A 16,610-nucleotide genomic window follows, 5' to 3' on the forward strand; every position below is an offset into this window, starting at 1 on the left:
TAATAAATATTGTGGATTAAAGTACCTGAATACAAACATCATTTTTTCTTTTCATAAAATCTGGAGTCCTATTTTTAAAAAATGCTCTTAAATTCAGTTTTTAAATTACTAAAAATGATTTAGGTCATTTTAGCAATTATATAAAAACACAGATACGTTCACCTTACAAAATCACTGTCTAAAAATAATGGCATATAAACTATCCCTTATAAAAACAAATCACACTACAATTTTTAGTTATGTTTTAGGCAGTTCATTTGAGTAAAAAAGTAAGAATCATGTATTGGTTCAAAACTTTTTAGTCCAACCCTACAAAAAGAACTGCATTGATGAAAATTGTTTCCCTAAATACATGTGTTACAGTTTCTATATTCTTTATTTCTCCATCCAAGCCAAATTTTATACTTGATACTTATGTAAAGATCTATGTTTCCACTACTTAATATTTAATTCTATTCACACACCTCATTTTAACAATACCAGTAATCACTTCAACATGTATTGTTCCAAAGACATACCACTATGAAAAAAAATAGAGAGATCCCTCAGCATGTTAGACATTCCTCATTAGAATAAAACTTCTTCTCCTTTAAAATCACTTACTGTACATTAATACTTATTGTGTTTATGAATATATTACTTCTTAGTTTTAAAAATTTGCCTGGGGATTTCTTCTCCTTCTTACTTTCCAAAGTAAAAATAGCATTTTCCAGAACTCACTCTAAATAAAGTAATTTTTCCTAAAATTCATTGCTTTTCTAAACATATGATGTCATTCAAATGTGTTTCATAATTTGTTTATAGAGACATTCTATCTGTGTTGATTCTAAATCTAGAACCAAAGAATGACTGGGCAATACCAATGCTTCTTTGGTTATTTCAATTGAACAAAGTCACAAAACACCATACTTTATAAATTATATTATAGTGATATATAAATGTTCTTTGCCAATAGAATTAGAAGAATAGGACATCTGATTTTTAACCACTTGAGGAAATTAAGAATCTATATAATACAGTAAATAATAAAATTAGAAAGAAAAATTCAATTTAGAAGAGGCATAGAATGAACTAAGATATAAAATGTTCTTATTTCTTCTCTTTTAATATTATAATTCCATGTTTCTTTAAAAAAACTAAATTATAATAGAGTAATTATTTAACTATCTTTCAGAAAGTAAAGCATCCTTAAATCCATGTCTTTCTTTCTGGGATTTCTTCAAAACTCTTACAGCCAACACATATACATATTGAGGAACATATTATTTTGCCTCATAGGACTCACTATTTTTATGAAATCCTGACATTGACAATTACATTCCTTGTTATGATATCGATAGGCTTCTCCCCCTTTTTATTCTTATTTTAGGCTTAAAATCTGTATTTCTGTCAAGACATGCCTTTATACATTTTGTCTTTCATTTTCATGTTCCAAATTGTTATAACAATTAGAACAACTGCAATTATTATAAAATTTGCCATTTACAATGCAATCACAATATAATTTCTAATAGTGATTTTTATATAATTCCAGGGCTTTCTGGGCTGACTGGAAATTATTGAAGAGATTATGCCATTGAATGGAAGACTTTCCTGGGTCTGGATACCAGATGTCCTAGTAAAATTAGAGCGTACTGCTATACACACTCATATGAAGACCCCTGTAGCTAAGTAACGTACAGCTTTGCATAATCCACAATTCCTTTTTCTGGAGCTGGTGCCAGGAAAGTACCTGGTAGTACTTTAGTGATGTTGGGCTGGATCTGTGACAGTGAAGTGTAAGGCATGAAAAGCCATTGCTATTGTTGGCTGTTAGTTACTATTTATAAAGCCTGATTGATGGATTTGGGGACAACTTGTAGGATAGCCTGAGCTTTAAATAATGGAACTGACATCTGCACTGGGGTTATATTAAAAACTACTGGCTTTGCTTCCTAAAGAGGCTTAATGCTTTTACTGTAATTCTGTCTAACTTATTGGGTTAAGATACTGGCTGTTGTGACAGTAACAAATCAGACATAATAAAACTTGAATCTGCTGAACAGTTGCCAGCATTTCCAGAGAAATTGGGAGCAGTTTCGAGAAGAATAGCTGTCTTAAATTGTGATATGCTCACTTTTTTAACAGTGATGGTCTACACAGATGATTTAATTGTCATTAGCCTTATTTGGTGATTTTGAAGGTGAGATGGCTATTTTCTTTGGCATCTGCATTGTAAAATTAAAAGTTGGTGCAATAAAACCACTTTCAGATATTGTTATGATCATTGATAGAGTTCTTGGTGTAGACTGTGAAAGAACTCTACCTGCAATAACTGATGTTGTCTGATCCTTAACTGCTTTGCTATTAATTGGTTTTGCCAAGATCAGCTTCATGATTACTGAACCACAGGTTGGTATTCCAGGTTTCTTAGCAATCTCATCTGGAACCAACTCTAGGATCACCCTCGACTGCAGTGTTTATCATGGCCACTAGATTTTATACCTGAGATTTCTAAATATACAGGACTGTCCTGTCTATGTATTAAGTTCTTGGTATCAAAATGACATTTAAAAAATCAGCACTCATAAACTAAAATTTAAATAAGTAAATGAAGCCAAATAATTAAATTCAAATCAATTAATTAAATAAAATTATAGATGTCTTTAAAATTCTAACTCACAATTTTTTAGATGGCCAGACAATAAAATATTTTTTAAGAGAGAGAGAGAGAGAGAGAGAGAGAGAGAGAGAGAGAGAGAATTTTTTACTGCTTATTTTTCAGTTTCACAACATCTTTATTATTATTTTTTTTATGTGGTGCTGAGGATGGAACCCAGTGCCCTGTTCATGCCAGGTGAGCGCATTACTGCTTGAGCCATATCCCCAGCCCCAATAAAATCTTTCTTTCTAAAAAGTGTCTAAAATGTAATATAACATTAATTGCTTCTAAATTTTTTCAACAGAGAAGAGATAATTAATACTGCTAATCACATTGTTCTGATATTCTTATTTTATGATTAAAATAAATTAATTAAATAGAAAATAATTGGGATTAATCTTCAATAATATGGTTTCTCAAATAAAGAAATTAAATTTTTTTTTTATTTGAGAACTGAAGCCCAACTACTTTCTCCTTTTCATTTTCAATTGTTAAAGAAATAACAGAATCTTCTCTGAAATTTCTCCACAGCAAGCTGAATTAATTGTCATTATCCTTGCAATGAGATTATTTTCTACTAATTATAACAGATTCTTTATATACAGGTAAACTTGTTCCTCATATTTCTGTAGCTGTGTTATCCCCTCATTTGGATTATAATTTACTGTATCTTTTTTTAACCCTTTAAACTATTTCACAGCATAATATGTCTTCCATCTTTTTTACTCATATGAACAGCCACATTAAGCTTCGTGGACTTTTGATAGAGAATATCAGCCACACAGACACAGCTATGAGATCACGTTATCTTTTGTTTTCAGATACTGTAAAATCTCATTTTTTTGTCATCAAAATATTCAATCACTAATTATGATGTTTTCCATTTCTTCTCAACAAGCTCATGCCATTGTCAATAACGGTTCTCACTGTATACGCTTCCAGGCCCCTATGTGGAAATTTGAAAATCAATTAAATGCACTTTGGCAAATGCATTTTACACATTTTCCTTTTTTATCCTTATTTATTTGTTTATATTTCCACTGATATTCATTCTGAGTCTATCTGGCTATTGCCTATTGATCTAGAAATGTATCTTCTTAGATTTTTCACTTATTACTCCTCTTTGCCACTATGGACAAGCCCACTTATTTAAAGACACATAATATTCAGTAAATACAGTCTGTGATTTTGCATAATTTTACACTCATTGGAATATAATTTTAACCAATGTAATTCCCCATTCTACCACACAAATCTTCATTGAATGAGAACATTGTACCCTGAAGACATGTCTATCGATTTAAAAATCAAAAAGGAGACCTAGCTCAGAGCAGAATACAATTTTTATTTTTATGAAAATGGGCATAAAATAAAAGATATAAGGGACAATGGGGACTGAATCACTTAATTTGTGGTTTCCAATTTTGAAAAGTTTTCTGAGAACTAAAATATTTATATTTGTAATTTCCTATTTACGTGACATACTCATATTTTATTCTTTACTCTTAATATGCTCTAGTTATTCTTATTTAATGGAAGAACTACATGATTTTAATTATTATCATCAATGGCATATAAGTTTTAAATCAATTAAAATTTTACATTAATCATAAAGTCATGTTCACATTTGCTACAGTCATAACAAGTACATTTAATTGTATCAAGGCACAAGATTTCTTTAGATTTTAAAATATCACAACTGCAAGATTGTGTACATAATATTCCCATTGTTTCTTATGTAATAGTAAATTAATCAAATTAAGTTACACTATCGAGAATTAAATAAAATAGAAATAATTGACTCATAAGATTAATATTTAAACAATCTTTATTTACAAAATGTTATTCTAAGAATTATAATTCCATTAAGCTTCAATTGAGGCAAAAGTATAATCACTTAAGTGAAAGCAGTTAGTTAAACTAAAAATGAGAGATAGAATACTTTTAAAGGCAGATACAAAATATTGTCACAATTTTTGTTGTGCTTTTGGATGCTCAGTAGCAGACTCTTTTGAAGATGGAGTCAACCTTGAAGGAAACTCATTTCTACTTTCAAAATGTGCGTGGGGGAGAAGAAAAATTCACCTCTTGGGAGGAGATAATGAGGAAAACACCACAGTCCTATTGGGAATGGAGCAGGTGATGGGCTCATGGAAAATATTATTGGGATGCTCCACACATATTTCTTGGATGAGGTTGAGGAAATAAAGCCCTCTTCTCATCAACTGATTCCTAGGATTGGCTGGAAACAATGGACCTCTGTTTGGAGGGAATGGTGAGAAAGAAAACCCAGAGCCAGTTGCTTCATTTCCAGCAGGGACAGATGAATTAGGCACATTGGAATCACCAAGATAAAATTGGATATTATTTTTACTGGATTCCATTTCTGAAGTCATAGGGCCATCCATTCTATGAAAAGGTGACATTGTTGAGAGCCACAGCCAAAGGAGCCCCAGAAAACTTCTAGCTGCCAGCAAACTTCCAGCTGTCAGCTGATGATTGGCTCACAGCGGCCCCAGCAACATCTAGCTGAATGGCTCCTCCACGGAGTTGCTCATTGGGATGTTTCCCTGCCCTTTCAGAGCACGGAGCTGCTAATTGGGGGACTTCTTTGGCTCCACCCACGTGGCCCAGCCAATCAGCCTCAAGAGCAGGAGGATTGTGGAAGGTGGGGAGGTTTGTGTGGGTGAGAGGCTTGTGGAAGCTGGTGGTGGCAATTGGGCTCTGAGGGTTTTTTTTTTTTTTCCTGAGGAGCTGTTTTGCTTGGCGTTTGTAGTTCTAGAAATAAAGTTAGTTTTTTTTTTTCACAAGTGGCTCCTGAATTGTGCCCAGCTAGACTGTGGCATTTGATGGCTCGCACGCACGGGGAGCGACTGAGGGTAAGTAAACTGCTCGCTCCTGAGGGCAGGGCAAGAGGATGGGTAGCCATTCTAAGTTTCCTTTTTTGTTTTGCTTCATTTTTGTTTTAACTTGCCTATCCCTGGAGATGAGTAAGAGGGAAGAAAAATCACTCACATCTGAGGAAAAACTATTTGCGTCTGAGGAACAGATAGAGAGAAAGGACAGATACACATGTCAGGAGGATAGAAAGGCAATAATGAATTTTTGTTGTTTCAATTTTATTGCATTCTGTCTCGGATTTGTTTGGCGTCATCTTGTTGGTTTGTATTATAGTTGAAATACGGGATCAGCAATTAGTAAAAAACAAACCGAAAGAGTGTTAAGTAAATTGTTAGAGCAAGGAGGCTTCCCAGTAAAATCAAGAGCAGTCAGGGCATACGTTGATATAATACAAAAATGTAGCCCATGGCTTTTTAAGGAGGAGTTGTTAGATATATCACAATGGAATCATCATGGTGAAGATTTAAAAAGAATAGAAAAGAACAACCAAGGGACTCTGCCAGTTGGCACATTGCCATTGTGGACAAATGTATCTGGTTTGCTTAGTCCAAAGCCTTCAGTTCAAACAAAGATAGAGGAAGGAGAAGACATATTGATTCAAGTAAAAAAGAAGGTCTCTCATGGTAATCAAAAAGAGGAAAAGATTTAAGTACAAGAGAAGGTCTTTTGAGCTAGTGAGACAGAGGAAGGAAGTTTAGAGCAGAAAAAGCCATCAGAGGAAAAGTTACAACAGGAGACTGCTAAAAACACCTTTCTACCAGAGAGCAAAAGTGTCCAACCAACAGCACCACCTCTACCAGAGGGCATAATTGTCCAATCAACAGCACCACCTCCATGTACTAGGAGACCCCCAAGCCCCACAGTTGATAGTTGGGATCCTGAGACAGGATCTCAAGTATGCCCTGTATTTGAGGTAGGAGGGCAGCGAATTCACCAGGGTTTAAATTTCAAATCAGTGAAGGAGCTAAAAGAGGCTGTAACAACCTATGGTCCTTAAGCACCCTTCACTGTAAGCTTGGTCGAACCCATTATCAACTTAAACATGACGCCAGCAGATTGGGTTAATGTTAGTAAAGCTGTGCTAACTGGAGGACAATACCTGTTATGGAAGGTTGCCAATGAGGAATTTTGCAAGGAGATGGCTAGGCGAAATGCAGCAGCTGGTTATCTTCAGAGAAATCTAGATATGTTGTTAGGAAAGGGACCTTATGTGGATCTGTAGCAACAAATTGCATATGATCCTGGTGTATATTTACAAATTGCTGTAGATGCAGTTAAGGCATGGAAAACTTTACAAGGTCATGGAGGTTTACAAGGTCAATTATCTAAGATAATACAAAGAGCAAATGAACCTTACACTGAATTTGTAGATAGGCTTATTCAAACAGGTACCAGAGTTTTTGGAAATACAGAACAATAAATGCCAATAATAAAACAACTGGCTTATGACCAAGCAAATCGTTGGTGCAGAGATATCACTAGACCATGGAAATAGAAAGATTTAAACACATATATTAAATTATGTAGAGACATTAATGAACAAGAGCAAGTCATGACAGCTGCAGTAAAACAGGCTTTAGATGCCAGAGACATTAATGAACAAGGGCAAAGTGTGGCAGCTGCAGTAAAACAGGCTTTATATGCCAGGCCAAGAACATGCTACAATTGTCAGCAAACAGGACATTTTAAAAGGAATTGCTTTATAGGAGGAGGGTTTAACAAAACTAGGTATCAAACGAGTAGAATACTGGGTATTTGCCTACGATGCCGTAGAGGGTGACATTGGGCTAATGAATGCCTTTCTCAAACCACCATAGAGGGTACTCCATTATATTGGGCTAATGAATGCCGTTCTCAAACCACCATAGAGGGTACTTTATTACATTGGGCTAATGAATGCCATTCTCAAACCACCATAGAGGGTAACTTGATTATCAAAAAACGAAAAAAAAACAAGGTATTTATTCAAAATATCAAGGACAAAGGCATTGGGCTCCATTGCCAAAAAATGGACAGGAGGCCCCAATGCTCTGGGGCCCCAAACCACAAATATACGGAGCACTGGAGGACCCCAGAAACCCCAGCAACCGCATCAAGTTAATGCCCAGGACATCAGGTCCCTCATCAGACAAACCAGACAGAGCGCAGGTTTGGATATCTGCGCCTCCGCCAGATCAGTACTAACTCCAGAGATAGGAGTTAAAATCATTCCCACAGGAGTAAAAGGACATCTTCCCAAAGGAACAGTAGGCTTATTATTGGGATGCAGCTCTTCTACTCTAAAAGGACTTTTGATAAGTCCTGGGGTAATTCATCCTGATTATGAAGGTGAAATAAATATTATAGCCAGTTCTCCAAAGGGTATATCAATAATTTCACCAGGAGGTAGAATAGCATAGTTAAAAATAATACCAAGGCTACATGATAAATTTTCCAGTCATGCTGTAGAAAGAGGTTCCAAGGGATTAAGCTCCACAGGTATAGATTTGGCTATGCTTTCTTTAAATTTAGATTCTCGCCCCATGCTAAAACTAAATATTCAAGGACATTAATTTAATGGGCTACTAGATACAGGTGCAGACCTTAGCATCATCTCTCGTCAAGAATGGCCAAAACATTGGCCATTACAACAAGCCACTCAAATGCTTCGAGGCCTAGGAGTGGCGACTAATCCTGATAGAAGTGCAATGGTATTAGATTGGAAGGATCCTGAAGGATGTGAAGGAACTATACAGCGATATGTATTGGATATTCTTCCTGTAAATTTATGGGGAAGAGATGTCCTAGCTAAATTAGGTTTGACAATAACAAAAAATATCAATCAAAATGAAACCACTATTATGGCTAGACAATGTTTTAGGAAAGAAAAAAGATTAGAAAAACAAAAACAAGGTATAGCAGCACTAATACAAGTAAATCAAGGAACAGACTGACATGGGTTTGATTTTCACAAAGGGCCACTGAGACAATAAAAATTACATGCAAATCAGAAAGACCAGTATGAGTTCCTCAGTGGCCTTTAACTATAGAAAAAATACAAGTAGCCCATGATCTGGTCAAACAACAATTAGTGGAAGGACATATACAACATTTTGTATCTCCCCATAATACTCTCATTTTTGTCATCAAAAAGAAATCTGGCAAATGGAGATTATTGCAAGATTTAAGAGCCATTAATAATAAAATGGTCATTATGGGACCTGCTCAATCAGGGATTCCTCAATTGTCTGCTTTTCCAAAAACTTGGTATGTTTTGGTTATAGATATTAAAGATTGTTTTTTTTTCAATTTCAATTCATCCTGAGGATAGTCCATGTTTTGCATTTACTATCCCTGCACTAAATCATGAAGGTCCTGATCAGAGATATGAATGGAAAGTACTCCCTCAAGGGATGGCTAACAGCCCAACTATGTGTCAAATTTTTGTTATCAAAGTAATCCAGCCACTTAGAAATGAAAATCTTGAGCTACAAATATTTCACTATATGGATGATTTATTATTAGCACACAAAGCTAAAAACACATTGCTAGAATGTTATGCCACACAAACTTATTAAAAAATTATAATATAGAGATAGCAATAAATAAAGTACAATTAAATTTTCCAATTAATTATTTAGGAGTTCTATTATCCTCAATCATGGTCCGTCAACCAAAAATTCAAATACGAGTAGATCAACTCAAATCACTTAATGATTTTCAAAAGATGTTAGGAGACATAAATTGGATAAGGCCTTATCTAGGTATTCCAACAGGAGAATTGAGACCTTTATTTGATATCCTAAAAAGTCCGTCAGATTCCAAATTGTCTCTGAATGTTAACGCCTGAAACAAAAAGGCATAAAAATCATTGAAACATATATGGAAAATATGCATTTGGATAGAATTGATATAAGTTTGCCTTTATTATTTATTGTACTACCAACAAAAAATATTCCTACAGGAGTATTTTGGCAAGAAAATCCATTATTATGGATACATTTATCTTATTCTCCTAACACTATTCTTATGAGGTATTCTGAGGCTGTAGGAAAATTAATACTCAAAGGAATAAAAACAGCAAAGGCAGTGTTTGGAATTTCTCCAAATAAAATTATTACTCCATATACTATGAATCAAATTGATGAATTAGCTAATGAATTAAATTCTTGGGAAATAATCATGTGCAAATCTAATGTTTCATTTGATAACCACTTACCATCTAATCCTTTATAAAATTTTTGGTCATTGCATCCTTTAATTTTTCCAAAAATGACAAGAAAAACACCTATCATGAATGCTCCAAATATATTCACTGATGGGTCAAATAATGGTACAGCAAGAATAGTTACACCTGATCAAACTTTTACATTTTTAGTACCCAAACAATCAGCTCAAATGGTAGAGCTTAATGCAGTATTACAAACTTTTGTGATGTTTAAAGATTCTGTATTTAATTTATTTTTCGATAGTCAGTATATAGTTAATGCTATAATATCTCTTAAAGATGCTGGTAGGATTTCTCCTTCTCCTTCTTCTACTGTTTTCACTTTGTTTTCCACTTTACAAAGTTTAATCTGGGACAGAAAAGATCAATTCTTTGTAGAACATATCAGGGCAATTACAGGATTTCCTGGAGCCCTTAGTTTGGGCAAAGATTTACCAGATAAAACTACACATGACATACATATTTTCTCTACACTAGAAGAAGCTATAAATTTTCATAAAATGTTCCATGTCAATGCTAATAATTTACAAAAGCATTTTAAAATAACTAAGGAACAAGCTAGACAATTAATAAAACAATTTCAAAATTGTGTGACCTTTTTACCACAAGTTTATCTTGGAGTCAATCCTAGAGGATTGATACCTAACCATATTTGGCAAATGGACGTCACACACTTGCCAGAATTTAGAATATTAAAATATTTGCATGTTACAGTTGAAACTTCTTCTGGATTTTTGATAGTCTCCCTTCATACCGGAGAAAAAACTAAAGATGTTATAGCTCATTGCTTACAAAATTTTGCCACTGTGGGCATTCCAAAACAGTTAAAAACAAATAATTCCCCTGGTTATACGTCTTCTTCTTTTAAACAATTTTGCTCAGCATTTGACATTACTCATATAACAGGAAGCCCATACAATCCACAGGGACAAGGCATAGTTGAAAGAGCTCATCAAACTATTAAAATGTACTTATTAAAGCAAAAATACGGAGTTGGAAAGGGGTATATATTCCCCAAAAATAAAATTAAAATAACCCTTTTTACTCTAAACTTTTTAAATTTAGATTCATCAGGACTTAGTGCTGCAGAAAGGCATATGTGTCCAAAAAAATGTACATAAGCCCAAGGTACTTTGGAAAGATATTCTAACAGGAAAATGGAAAGGTCCTGACCCAGTAATTGTCTGGAGTCGGGGGTCTGTTTGTGTGTTTCCACAGGTAGAACAGCAGCCAATTTGGATTCCAGAGATATTAACCAAAGTTCTGACCCAGTGATTGTCTGGAGTCGGGGGCCTGTTTGTGTGTTTCCACAGAAAGAACAGCAGCCGATTTGGATTCCAGAGAGATTAACTAAAATCCTGACCCAGTGATTGTCTGGAGTTGGGGGTCTGTTTGTGTGTTTCCACAGGGAGAACAGCAGCCAATTTGAATTCCGGAGAGATTAACTAAAGCGATTTCTACAGACCAAAAAAAAAAAAAAGAAAAGATTATTTGGCTCAAATCCATAGTAGCTGATATCAAAAACTCCAATTTGGCTATCCTTACATCTGCGACAGAACTAGGATGCTTTTTTTCAGTATCTGTTTTATTATTGCCCTTTCTCATATCATGAAGTTCTATTTTGTTTTTTGAGCTCATTCAGACCTAGGTTAATATTTTGCTGATCAGTTCTATTTTTTTTTGACTATAGAGTTTTTAACCATTGCAATGGAGATTTCACCTGTAAAAAGTTATAAGGCCTTTACTATTATGTTATGTGTTGTATGTAGTATATTATGTGTGCACACTTGTGTTTTGTGTTATATGTTTGAATGTATGTATGTCCATATATCATATATGATGAGCGCTCATGAAAAAATGGATCCAAATATCTTTTTTGTTTTATTCACGTGATTTAAATGGTTTAATTCAAATTGGGTAAATAACTGCTAAGAATTGTTTTAATATGTAAACAACAACGGATCTGTTTGTTTTCTTTCACCTATCCTTTTAATTATATTTAATAATTCTCTTCAATATAATGTAAATTGTTAAGAAAATTGTTTTCCTTTAGTGTCTTCTGGAATGTTACATAATCTTTTCTTTAATCATTATTGCCAGAATTCCTATCTTCATCCCTGTGCCAGTGAAGATAATGTAAATTGTTAAGAAAATTGTTTTCTTTTAGTGGCTTCTGGAATGTTACATAATTTTTTCTTTAGCCGTTATTGCCAGAATTCCTATCTTCATCCTTGTCCCAGTGAAGACAAACATAAAACTAATCTACATTTTCTGCAGTAGCCATCACTGAACTGCTTACAGTACTTGCCTAAACTATGTGTCACTTGTATGCATTGTGAACTCACTTGTATGCATTGTGAACTATCTGTTGGTGCAGTGACTTGTGGAAGTGTTGGGGTATTTTTGCTGATGATATCATCGGTGGTACAATTTTTCCAACAAGAGCCATCAATTGGCTTGGTGTATCTTCCTCCCTTCTGCTTATCATGATCATTCAGCTAAAATTTGGGGGCCAAGAGAGGTGAGGCAAAGAACCTCACCCCCCACCCGCTGGTACAAAGAGCTCTCCACAGGTGTGGCTGTATACTGGACCAGTAGTCAATGATGGGTAATATCCAATTACAATGGTACCAACCTAAGACAGGAGGCTGACGCCCTGAGGTCAGCTTATCCGAAGTCAGGTAAAGACTATATGTAGTATTGGACAACCTAAGTCAGACATGGTCCCTAAGCCACATGCTTGTTGTTTAAACAGAGAGGGGGAGATGTTGAGAGCCACAGCCAAAGGAGCCCCAGAAAACTTTCAGCTTTCAGCAAACTTCCCTCTGCCAGCTGATGATTGGCTCACAATGGCCCCAGCAACATATAGCTGATTGGCTCCTCTGTGGTGATGTTCATTGGGCTGTTTCCCTGCTCTTCAGACTGCCAGCCGATGATTGGCTCACAGCGGCCCCGGCAACATCTAGCTGAATGGCTCCTCCATGGAGCTGCTCATTGGGATGTTTCCCTGCCCTTTCAGACCACGAAGCTGCTCATTGGGGGACTTCTTTGGCTCTGCTCATGCGACCTAGCTAATCAGCCTCAAGAGCAGGAGGATTGAGGGAGGTGGGGAGGTTTGTGTGGGTGAGAGGCTTGTGGATGCTGGTGGTGGCAGTTGGGCTTTGAGGGTTTTTTTTTTTTTCCTGAGGAGCTGTTTTGCTTGGAGTTTGTAGTTCTAAAAATAAAGTTAGTTTCTTTTGACAAGTGGCTTCTGAATTGCTGCTTATCTAAGATGGTCAAACAAAATTAGAATAACATCTATCTTGCCTTAGTAGAGAAAGACACGAATCAGAATGTTGCTGGCCTGGTGGAGCCCTCATTATCTTAGGGTTCTGTTCCTGTGGAGTTGACAGGGGCCCAAATGTTATAAGAAACTTTCTGAGGTTCTCTTATTCCATAATAGCCTGATTTTTTTCTTTCATTTTTAATCTTAGGGCCCAGAGGATTCTTGTGCCTTTTCCTCTTACACTTGAAAAAAAAAGTAAGAGTCTGAGTTGACCCTTCTTTTCCAAAAGAGGGATCTCTCACTTCAGATGAAGGTCAACCCAATGATCAGGAATCATTTGGGGAATTCTCTCTGCCAAAGGCTGTATTTGAATAATCAAGTGCTAAAAGATCTTTTTCTACTTGTTTAAATCTAAATTCATTTTCAGTTTTGTCTGTTGTGGGCATTTTGTTTCTTTAAATCATTGAGGTATCTTTTAGCCCTCTGAGCTGCCAACTCATTTTCATATGCTTTTTTCTCATAGTACATAATTGGCCCCTTATAAGAATGATCAGGGTTTTCTCCAATTCTTCTTCACGATCTTTGACTTGCTTTATTTAGTTCTCTAGCTGTTCATTTGCATGGCTGATATTCTCCTCCATTTTTGAGAGTTAATCCTCTTGCTCTACCTGGTAATTTTCTTCTATTATTAAATTCCTTTGGAGTTAAATTACATTTTCTTGATATAGTTCAAAAATGGTTTTAAATTGTGACTGCATATTCTGTTTCTCACTTTTAAATTGTGTGTTATTTGAGTGCAAAGATGCTTTTATGTCTAAAGATTTTAAATATTCTCTATAAGGTCTTCTTTTATTTTAATTAATTTCAAAAAATAAAGTAATAATTTATTTCTTTCTCCTTCTAAGTTTTTAAAAGGGGTCTTTAACATAGCAGCATATAACCATCTTTTCAAATCTGCTTTGCCTGATCCTCTAAGTGAGCAACAACACTCTTCATTTCCAATTCCAAGTTACCATCATCTGTTAGGTCTTCTCCAAGCACAGAACCCCAAACTTTCATCTGAAGCAAGTGTTCAGTCTTAGACTGAATATGATTTTCTTTTTCTATTAGAACATCTTCTACAAGAACTTTAGAGTGACCTTCCCAGGTTTTCATAAATTGCCTCCAAACCTTCTACTTCTATTGACTCCTTCACCAACATGTCATCCTTTAAAGATGACTGTAATCCTTCACACTGTACTTGAACAATGCTATCTTTTTCCAGAATTTCACATTGTTCTCTAAGTAGTTAAGAAAGTGTTAGAGCAAGCTTCTTTTCTTTTGTAACAACTGCTTCTGACAGACTGAAAACTTTTCCACAAAACAAGAAAACTACAAAAAATTCAAAAGCTGTACACATCAACAATTCCCATGGACAGCCATAAGACTAAGGTGTGTTTCCACATCTTCACACTAGGTAGAGCACAACCCTGATTACTTCCTCCAGGACTACCACCAAATTTGGCTTAATGGCAGCCATTGCACCTCCATCATGCTAAGACTAATTTGACTATTCCCCCAACAATAATACCATGCCCAGCCATTCCAAATCTGAACACTCAAGCCTTTGGTCAGGAACAAACCTGCACCACGCAACTGAGCAGACCATTGTGAACCAGCAGGTGCATGGGGGTGGCCGTAGGCATGGGTGGGAAACCCTGGTCATTGGCAGCCAAGGGCCTAATACACTCACACTGCCTGTCATGGAAGTCTTTTTGGCCCCTTTACTATATTGTGCATCACAGGTTCAAGCCTGACCCAATCAAGCCAAAGAGGAGACCTCTCCAGGTCACCCACCCATTGGTTTGATTTAGGCCAGGCCAAGGCAGAACTTTTCGTGTGCCATTGTGTACAGTCATACTATAACCTAGTTTGATGTCACAAATATTCTAAAGCTCTGTAAAATTTTTAAATATTAGTACATCATACATTTATATTTGTACTACTTGCCCTTTTGTTTTAATTTCTAATTTTTCTCTTTCCTCTCCTGCCCCCTCTCTTTTTTTCTTTCTCCCATCATTGTTTCTCTCTTTCCTTTTCTTGCAGTTTTCAGGGTTAGACTCCAAGGCCATGTTCATGCTAGGCAAGCTCTCTGCCACTGAACTTCATTTTCAAACCTCTTGACACTTTTTATAAAAGTAATATGAATTATTTTTATAGGAAAACACTGAAAGGTTAATAAAATACATACTTGTCACTCCGTTTTTCTGTATGTTTAACACAACACTGTTGAAATTTTGAGAACTGTTTGCTAATCTTGTTCCCAGAATGTGCTGTCCCCAACTGCCACACTGCAGAATGCACTCCTTCAGTCGGTTGCAGGCAAAGTGCCCACTCGCCCTGACCCGTCAATGAACTTCCCTCCATGCCCTCTATAAAGAAAGTATATAAGCTCTGCTTAAGCTTTTCTCAGGGCTCTATCTCTCTTTGCTCTATTCAAGTGAGCTCTGAGGCCCAGCATGCTGGTCCCCAAATAAACCCTTTGCTGCTGCCTGAGACAGTCTATTGGTGGTCTCTTTCTCCGATGTTTCACCAGTCCCTTACATTTGGTGCATTGGCCGGGAAGTGAGCATCGCCAGACAGGGAGACCCAAACAGACTCTTTTAGGGTGTAAGTAAGGTGCCTCTTCTTCCTCTTCTTCCTCTTCTTATCCTCCTTCTTCTTGTTCTTCCTTTTCAATCGCTCAGAGCATGGGTTTTGGTTCAGTGGAGAGTGTGAGCTCTCAGAGCTTTTCTGGTATTTCGGTTTTGCTTGGCAGAGTGTGGTTGCCAAAGTAGAGTGTGAGATCCCCCTGGCAGTAGTGAACAGATGTTTCCTGAAGCCACAGGCCATATTCTTCAAAGGGACGCCTTGGAGGACTCTGGGAGGGACAGAAGTGACCTCATCTGATAGAGGGATGGAAGTGCCCTCATCTGGGGTGACGGAAGCGCCCTTGTCGGGTGTTGTCAACCTGTCTGGTTTTGCTGGCTACTCTTTTTCTCAGGTTGAGTTTACTGTCTGGGTTGAGTTTACTTTACTGTCTGTCTTTAATCTTTGCCTCTAAACTTGTGTTACACATTTACACTGTGTGTCTCTTTTTGTGTGATTGTGTCATGTTTGTATTGTCTCTGTTTGAGTAGCTCCCAGTATGGGACAAAGCCATTCTATGCATCTGTACCTGACCCTTGATCACTGGACTGAAGACCACTAAAGGGCTCAGAATCTTTCATTTTTAGTAAAACGCCAGACCTGGCAGACTCTCTGTGCCTCAGAATGGCCCACCTTTGCAGTCAGATATCCCCCAGAAGGATCTTTCTACTTCCCACTAATTTAAAAAGTCAGAGATATTGTCTTTGTCTTTCAGCCGGGACAATATAGCCATCCAGATCAACAGCCATAAATCTTAACTTGACAGGATCTCTGCAAATCTCCTCCTCCATGGGTGAAGTCTTTCCTTGTCCCTGCCCAGCTCCTACTCTTTCCCCCATGAATCTGTCTCTCAAACCCTCTGCTCCTCTTCCTCCTCCTCCACTCTCTGGTCTCCCTGAATCTCAAGATTTTACTTTACTGGACTCTCC

The 16,610-nt window shown here is 36.5% G+C and overlaps 1 pseudogene; it reads right to left on the minus strand.

Annotated features, from left to right (window-relative positions):
* Positions 1 to 1,188: 1,188 nt before the first annotated feature.
* LOC144371915 (protein lin-54 homolog) lies at positions 1,189 to 14,533 on the minus strand (annotated as a pseudogene).
* Positions 14,534 to 16,610: the final 2,077 nt, after the last annotated feature.

The sequence above is a fragment of the Ictidomys tridecemlineatus genome, chromosome Y, assembly GCF_052094955.1.
Source record: "Ictidomys tridecemlineatus isolate mIctTri1 chromosome Y, mIctTri1.hap1, whole genome shotgun sequence".
Lineage (NCBI taxonomy): Eukaryota > Metazoa > Chordata > Mammalia > Rodentia > Sciuridae > Ictidomys > Ictidomys tridecemlineatus.